Source organism: Malus sylvestris, chromosome 9, assembly GCF_916048215.2.
Source record: "Malus sylvestris chromosome 9, drMalSylv7.2, whole genome shotgun sequence".
Lineage (NCBI taxonomy): Eukaryota > Viridiplantae > Streptophyta > Magnoliopsida > Rosales > Rosaceae > Malus > Malus sylvestris.
In genome coordinates this window covers 29,548,150-29,556,757 of record NC_062268.1, presented here as the reverse complement: position 1 = coordinate 29,556,757, position 8,608 = coordinate 29,548,150, and the positions used below count along the sequence as shown (strand labels likewise).

The 8,608-nt window shown below is 34.7% G+C and overlaps 1 long non-coding RNA gene across 1 annotated transcript; it reads right to left on the bottom strand.

Moving 5' to 3' along the window:
* Window positions 1-3,529: 3,529 nt before the first annotated feature.
* On the bottom strand, window positions 3,530-5,004 carry LOC126582367 (uncharacterized). The gene is made up of 2 exons (XR_007609484.1): window positions 4,885-5,004; window positions 3,530-3,916 (listed from the first exon to the last, which is right to left on the bottom strand). It is a non-coding gene; the product is annotated as an uncharacterized LOC126582367 (long non-coding RNA).
* Window positions 5,005-8,608: the final 3,604 nt, after the last annotated feature.

Genomic DNA, 8,608 nt, shown 5'->3' with positions numbered 1-8,608 from the left:
TACAACTTACATGTCTTGTGATTTATAGTTTTAGACATATATTATCAAGACTATCTTAATAATGGTTTCGGAAACCCATATAATGTCCAATTATTGAATCACAATTTAGTTGTAGCTAGCAATCTTCGAATTAATTGAAACCTAGACTATCTCAAATATCGTTTCTTCAAAGTCAACCATTCTCTTTGATTGTAGTCACCTTAAGCTACCAATTAGCTTATGAAGGTTTCATTATTTCGGATCAAATGGTACTTTACCATTTCCTTGAGTATATATCATATATACACTCAATGTAGTCATAAGGATTTTCATTCTTATTTCTTTCGAATTAAGAGGTGCAACTCTATGACATAGTCATAAAGTTCAAACCATTCAACTGAGACGGTTTATAAATCCTTCTCGACTACCTTGGAGCTTTTGATATAGGAACTAGGTTGTTAATATTTGTTGATTACTTTCTTGTCTCTCAAAGAATCCATTCTTTGAGTTATATCTCTCGTTCATTTGCTTTTAGGCAAATCACATTGTAGGATTACAATGAACTACCCAACAAAACAACATTTGTTAGTTGGTTTATAAAAGTGATATCCAAAAGTTAATTTAAGGATATCCCACAAGATTGTTATCAAACAAATATTGCTTATTAGCACACAACCCCAAATCTTAACATGTTTTAAGATTTGTCTTTCTTTCCAACTACATCTTATGGAGTTATGAAAATTTTGGAAGATCTTCTAATTGACAATCATATTGTTTTAGAAGTATATATCCTATATATGGGTAATAGATAACATCTAACGAACTAAATCTTATTCGTGTTCGTTCTTCTCCTAATGGAGAAATACATTATCTTATGATGCTATTTTCCTTGATATCTTTCAAGGAAACTCATCTAAAGTGTTACTTTTCCTTGGATCAAATCTAAGGAGGTAAATACTTTAGATGTCTTACTCATCAATTTACATTTCTTGAATTCTTTGAAACATTTTGCAAAGTATTCGGACTTGTGTTTATTCAAAATAAACTATAGTCCAACCGAGAGTGATCTTCGGTGAATGTCATCCAACATGAGTAGTATTATGTTGTGGACAAGTGCCATTAACATCTAAGTGAATTAACCTCAACAACTTTGTGATTCTTTCTTCTTTCCAAAAGAATAAAGATTCGAACATTTCACCTCTATACAATTTTAACAAGAAGGTATTGGATCCGGATCTAACGATCCAAAGCATCCATCTATCACCAACTCGTAACTTATGTTTTAGAGGTATCACAACTTAGTTGGGATTAGTCACTACCTTGCAACCTTTTGGGTTTTAAGCATCATTATATTCTAAACAGTTAACACCACCATATTATCTCTACTATAGAGACAATCAATTAGATTACCATAATCCAATCATTGATTAATAAAGAACAATGTTTTGTCAAACAAAATATTTATCCATTTCTACTATAGTGACGGAATTAAATTCCTTAAAATTGGAATGTAAAGACAATCTTTGGTTTTTCCAATTTCTTTGGTAGTTCATATGAGGAAGTAAGTACTATTTGCTTTCGCAAAGATCTATATTTTATTCACATTCCGAATGTGAAGCACATTTTCCTTCTCTCATATATCTTCTACTTCTTATTAGTCACACTTTTACAAGGATTGTAAAACATAGTTACTAATACGGAATCAAGCATTCAAGTAGAAGAACCAACTGTTTTGAACTATTCAAGAACAAACGGAGATCGAATCAAAGGATCAAATTTGAGAGAGATTGTAACCCAAAATCATCAAATACAAATATTATTTTGTACACGTGTTCTTGTCTCTTTCGTTTAAGGAATATTTCGTGTTTACACCACCCAAGTTAAAATATTAAAAAGGGGCACTTCCTTCTTCTCAAGCAAGCAGCTGCACACGTCAATTCCATCAAGGACCTTCATGAGCACCAGCCCAACAACCCTCGCTTGCAATCTGAAACTGTTTGTAGGGTTTGGGTATTTCAAAGACCTTCTCGAGGCTTGTAGAAGGTGAGGACGGGCAGAGGAAGAAAATAAAATCAGACGACGGCAAGAAGAGGTAGAATTCGAGTTGGGATCTCGGGCCTAAAAAACTGATTCCATTCAAGAAAATCTGGGCAAAAATCCACATTTGAAATTCCCCAAATTAAAATGCATATTATTGCAATCAATGGTAAACCCCATTTAATCAAAAACCAATTTTTTTTTTCAAAATCAGAAACCAATTTCAAAGCTATCCTTTTGAAAGCAGAGAACTTTGGGAATTGAGATGCCTATAAAAAGGCCCATGTCGCGATGGAGCAACACTTGTTCTAAGGTTGCTGGAGAAGAGAAGAAGAGCCATTGAGAGGGAGGTGGAGATGGGTGGGATAGGAAGAAGGTGAGGGTTTGTAGAGGTGGGTCCTATATTTTTTAAATAAAAATATTTATATAATTATATTTTTAATTTTTAAATATTTAATTAATTTTTTAATCCAGTTGGATTAGAGAGTGGACTCCACCTCAAGCCACGTCAGCATTTAACAGAAAATTTGACGAAGATATGACATTGTAACAAATTCATAAGGTGAATTATGATATTGTAATTTTTAAAACATAAGGTATGAGATTGTTGTTCGACCTATAGTTAAGGTAGTTTTGTGTAATTTATCCCATAATTTAACAGGAAAACATCCACATTCAAGTTCATTCAAGTATGAGAGTTATATTCATGTTTCAATTAGAGGCAAATTCTTTGTATTCATAACTTTCAACTAAATCTTTGTTTTCTATTACTTTTTTTCGGGGTTTTTGAACTTTAATCCCTCAAGAAGATTAAAATTTAAAAAAAAAAACTGGTGTTAGATTAAATATTGATTTTAGTCGATAATGTGCCCTTAATTCAAAATAATTAATGTGCATTTTATTTAATGTCTCCCATTAAATATTTAAATTTATTAATACACAAATTTTAATTTATTTTTTACCAAAAAGAGTTTTTTAATTTATTAGTTTTATTTAACATTCTTCAAACTTGAAAGACTCAATTAATGTACCTAAATGTTAGTACCGAAATATATTATTATTCAACTAATATATTTAAATGTTAGTACCGAAATGTATGTACCCAAATATATGCACCAAAATGTATTAATATTAAATTAATGTACCTAAATGTATGTAACGAAATGTATGCACTAAAATGTTAGTACCGAAAATGTATTATATTGAATTAATGTACCTAAATATTTGTATTCGAAATATATGTACCGAAATGTGTGTACCTAAATGTATGCACCGAAATATATTATAATGAATTTAATATACCTAAATGAAGAAGATAAAGTACATCAAAATATATTGTATAACAAAAATTAGTTTATCTAAATGTTCACAACAAAATATATTACGATGAATGAAATGAAAATAAAAATTATAATGAAATAAAATTAATACATTAAAAATTAGAAAGAAAAAGATAAATAATTAAAAAATCAAAATATAATTAATAAATGAGGTTATTAATGTATCAAGGGACTAAAATTAGATTTTGATCTTACTCATGGTTTTAATCAAAAAATCATCTTTGCCAAGGATTAAAAAAGTTTTCTATAATTTTTTCTCCTCTTAAAATTCTCATCTTAAAGTATAAAGGTATCAGATAGGCGACCAAACTAAAGTATCCGTGCTTCATAGAAAACAAGATAACAACGACAGTGAAATAAACTTAAAAGGATGTAAAGCTAGCCATGAAAAACAGATGAGACAATCTTTATGAGCTCCTCCCTCTGATATTTAGATGTGAGATAACAAACTGAGCCATTCACTTCAAACCCCTTACTCTTCCACTCTTGAATCCTCTCGTGGAGCAATTCTCCATTTCGAGCACACGTATGTATGGTTGCCCCAAGTCATGCAAGCTCCTCTGCAATGGCAAATTCAATACATGAAGAAAAACTTGAGTTTGCAATACAGAGATATCCATATGATATTTGAGTCTGACAGACAAAATAAATGAGTAGAAGTGATTTGTGATTAAAATAAATAAATAAAGAAATCAACATTTATTATGTATATTCATTCATTGATTTTTGTTTTGTTGATCGGAATTGCACTTTATAGATGTTGGAACCATGGTATCTCCAAAAGTGTGCAAGAAAAGGTAATCGAAATTGCGATCAACCGAGGTGCAATGCAAGCGCAATGTCTCTACTAACTGGTCAGTCCACTGCATTTTACATGCAGTTGCGCGGTTGCTCGTGCCAAAGCTAGATATGCAGAAGGATGCAGCTGACGTATAGAATAAGGTTGCTGCCCCCTCAAAGAAAAAAGAAATGAGGAAGATGATAGGATCCTGAAATGCTCTGTAATTGTTTTTTATGATACTCTACAGGTGTCATTGCAATTCTAATTTTGTTCTAGTATTGAAGAATGTTGTGCGGAAGCATCTGAAGACATGCTTTTGGTTCAACTTGTGCGGAAGCAACCAAAGACATGGTCTTGATTCAACTTCTTGTGTGGAAGCAACAAAAATAAGATCAATACATAAGCGGAGACAAAATATGACAAATACAGAAATCGTCCATATAGTAAAAATACCGGTTTGGCTATGTTAGAGCCTACATCCGGTCTGGAGACGGTGAGGAAATGCACTAATAACAAAGGAGAACACAAAAGAGTTTTTAAGCTCTCACTACATATTCCAAAAACACCCAGAACACACAGAGACTAGCCAAGAACAAGTCTCAGATTGTTGCTTGCAGACAAATACAGGAAAGAGATGGGGTTATTACAAAGATATGAACCAAACTCGCATACACAAGGGATCAAAGAGAAGAACTAACTCAGTCTTGCATCTACTGTACAACGAACAAAGTAAGAGAAGCAACTTACACCAGGACAGAGAACATCTCTAACAAATTGGTTGCTCTTTCCCAACATCATGATAGACAAAAGAGCTAGTTCATGTCACCGTCTTCCGAATGATACGGCAGCACAAAATCACAAATATAGTGCTCTCGGGGACACTTTCCTTTTATCAAACTGAAAAAGGAACCAAAATGTGCAGCCAACCCTATTTGGTACACTAAGTCATGATAGACAAAAGAGCTTGCTCATATCGCCGTATTCCAAATGGTACGGCACCACAAAATCACAAAAATGGTGCTCTCTGGGAAATTTCCCTTTTATCAAACTGAAAAAGGAACCAAAGTGTGCAGCCAACCTATTTGGTGACATTAAACTCAGAGATGGTTATCCCAAAACTCACCAAAAAAGGGCTTCTCAAATTAAGCCAGTTTCCAACAAAGAAGATGCTCCAGTTGTTGTTACGAAACATAACAGGGATATCATGTACAATATATAGATAGAGGTAGAGGAGAGAAATAGAAAAGAAAAGGAAACAGCCAGTCATACATGGTTCTTCAAACTCTAATCCATGAGATGCCCATTTGAATTAGTTACTATGTACTTTGTAGCACTTTGATTGATTTCTTTAGTTCTAATGCAACACCTTTTATTCTAATAATAAAGAGACCGTCTACATTTGTTACGTAGCACTTTTTCTCCTCCTTAAAAATGTAATTTAGTTCACGTAAGGTATCCTAGATCCCTTGATAACTTTTCCCAATCCATTAGCATCCCAATCACTACCTCATGAATTCTTGATTAGCCAAAACTCACAAGTACCTATATCATCAAGCTTCCTTTTCTACCCAAAACCCTCCAATTTCTTTTCTTCTGTCTTCCAAGTTCCCTACCCAAGCAAAGTAACAGTATAAGTGGTCTCTTCTTTGAAACATGATCTAGTAAATGATCAAACTCCATACTTACATTGTCTTCGAAACTTGAATCTACGGACATGATTACCCATTACATCTCCATAGTCTTGTAGCACCCTTCTTAATCCTCATTCGATCCAAAATGGTCTAACCAGGTGTACATCTCCTTAGTCTTGTATACTATTATAACGGGTTCACCAAAACATTTATAGTCGTGTATAAAATCTCTTATACTGCTCTTTGGTCAGGTGTTGGTGTGAACATTCTTCAGCTGCCAAAACTTCTCCAACATTATGTAGTGCTTACATATAGTCGAAGAAAATGGCTGGAGTAGCCATGCCATCAGACAGATAAGTTAGTACATAACCATTTATCTCCCTCCATGGCATGAAGCATTTTTATTTTTCTTCGCAGGGTGTGGTTGTATTAGAAAGGTGTAGGGATTGCTTACCGCAAAGGCGCCAAGCCTCGCATGGATACTCTTGGTCTTACCGTAAGCGAGCCCAGTCTCTACCGTCTCGACAACCGCTTCAACATTTTAATAGCGTTCATCTCTCATTGACCTAACTCCAACTCTAACTGTTTTGAAGATAAGTCCCACCTGATTCCAACTAATTCAGTTTATTTGGTTAATACTCCCCCCTCAAACAGAACTGGTAACTCCCAAGTTTTGTTTGCATCTGCAATGAAGAACTGGTGGGAATGTCATGTTCTCTATCTGCTGCACTTGATGCTTCTCGAGCTTGTAAAGATTGTTGACCAACATCAAAGACTCCAATATGTAAACTATGACGATGTTGAATAAACACTGGACTATGTAAACCTTTTGTGAATACATCTGCTACCTGTTCAAGTGTTGATATGTATTGAACACGAAGATCCCATTTTTGAACTTTTTCCCTTACAAAATGATAATCTGTGTCCAAATGTTTAATCTTCGAGTGGAACATTGGATTGGAACACAATGCCAGAGCTGAAAGGTTATCACAATGCAAGGTAGGAGGTTGTGTAAGAACTTGATGAACATCCTTAAGCAGAGATTTAATCCAAAAGACATCTGCAGCACAATGTGCCAAGGCTTTGTACTCGGCTTCTGTAGAACTTCGAGATACAATAGCCTGTTTCTTTGACTGCCACGATATCATATTGGATCCCAAATAAAAAAACATAACCAGTAATGGACCTCCTTGTGTTGATAACTGCTGCCCAATCCGAATCAGAATAAGCATTGATTTGAAAATCAGAAGACTGAATGTATGTCAACCCACAGTTGTACGTACCCTGAAGATACCTCATAATTCTTTTCACCAGATACATATGAGACTCCGAAGGATTGGTCATATACTGACACACTACATTCACTGAGTGTGCAATATCTAGCCTGGTAAAAGTCAGGTACTGCAAAGCCTCAACCAGGCTTCTATAGTGGGTAGGATCAGACAATGGTGTGCCTTCAGTTGTAAGTAGCTGTGAGTGAGGTTTGGAAGGTGTGGAGGTTGGTTTACACTACTCCATTCCAGCCTTTTTCAACAACTTCTTTGTGTATTTTGATTGATTCACAAACAAAGACCCATCTGCATGATATTGAATTTGGATTCCCAAGAAATATGTCAACTTTCCCATATCTTTTAAATCAAACACAGTTGCAAGACTATTAATGACAAACTGAATTTTCTCACTATTAGATCCAGTTAAAATGATGTCATCAACATACAAGAGGAGTAAAATAACATCACTCTCATCCACCTTCACAAATAAGCTTGTATCGGACATGGAGGTTTTAAAACCAAGTGCAGGTAGAAAACTTGTAAATTTAGAATTCCAAGCTCTTGGAGCTTGTTTCAACCCATATAGGGATTTTATTAATCTGCACACATGACTTGGGTACTGTTGATCCACAGAACCTTGGGGTTGGTTCATATATACTTCTTCTTCAAGCTCCCTATGCAAAAATACTTTTTTAATATCTAATTGTCTTAAATTCCAGTGGTATTGGGCTGCCAATACTAAAATAAGCTTCAAAATTGCATGTCTAACCACAGGACTAAAAGTTTCTGAATAATCCAACCCTTGCTCTTGACTAAAACATTCTGCTACCAATCGAGCTTTGTACCTTGACATTGTCCCATTAGGATTTCTTTTCACTTTATAAACCCATTTACTGCCAATCACAACTCTATCACTTGGAGGAGGGACTAATTTTCATGTACCTTGTGACTTTAAAGCATCATACTCTTCTTGCATAGCATTCTGCCATTGAGACATAGTTAATGCAACTCTTAAGTTCTTTGGTTCCTCTACCTCATGTATGTCAGCCAGAAAAGAGAAACCACATGGTATATGACCATTGACATCTCCAATATCATCAGCTTTAAACTGAATATATGCTAACTCGGGTAATGCAGCTAGACATGATGTGTAATCTCGTCTCATAATAACACCTGTTTTAAGTCTAGTTTGAATAGTATGATTGTGAGACTGAGATTGAATTTGTGCATTTGGAATAGACAGAGGAAGAATTACCTGAAGCTGAGATGGATTAAGGACAGGAAGCAAGGGAACTGTATGTTGAGAAGAGGAAAGAGTGTCTGTGGATGCTTGAGTTTCAAATCCCTGTGTTCCAGTGCCTGATTGTTCTGAAGAACTGTTGATGTGTGAAGTAGAAACTGGAGTTTGTGCATGAGTTTGAATTGCAGATAAATTTCCATTACCAAAAAATAAATCCATACTACCCTCTTAATGCATTGTATTCACATGAGCTGAATATCTGTGTTGTACAGGAACTGGTACTACCACAGTGCTACATTGAAGTTAACTCGAAGTGACTCTCTGTCATT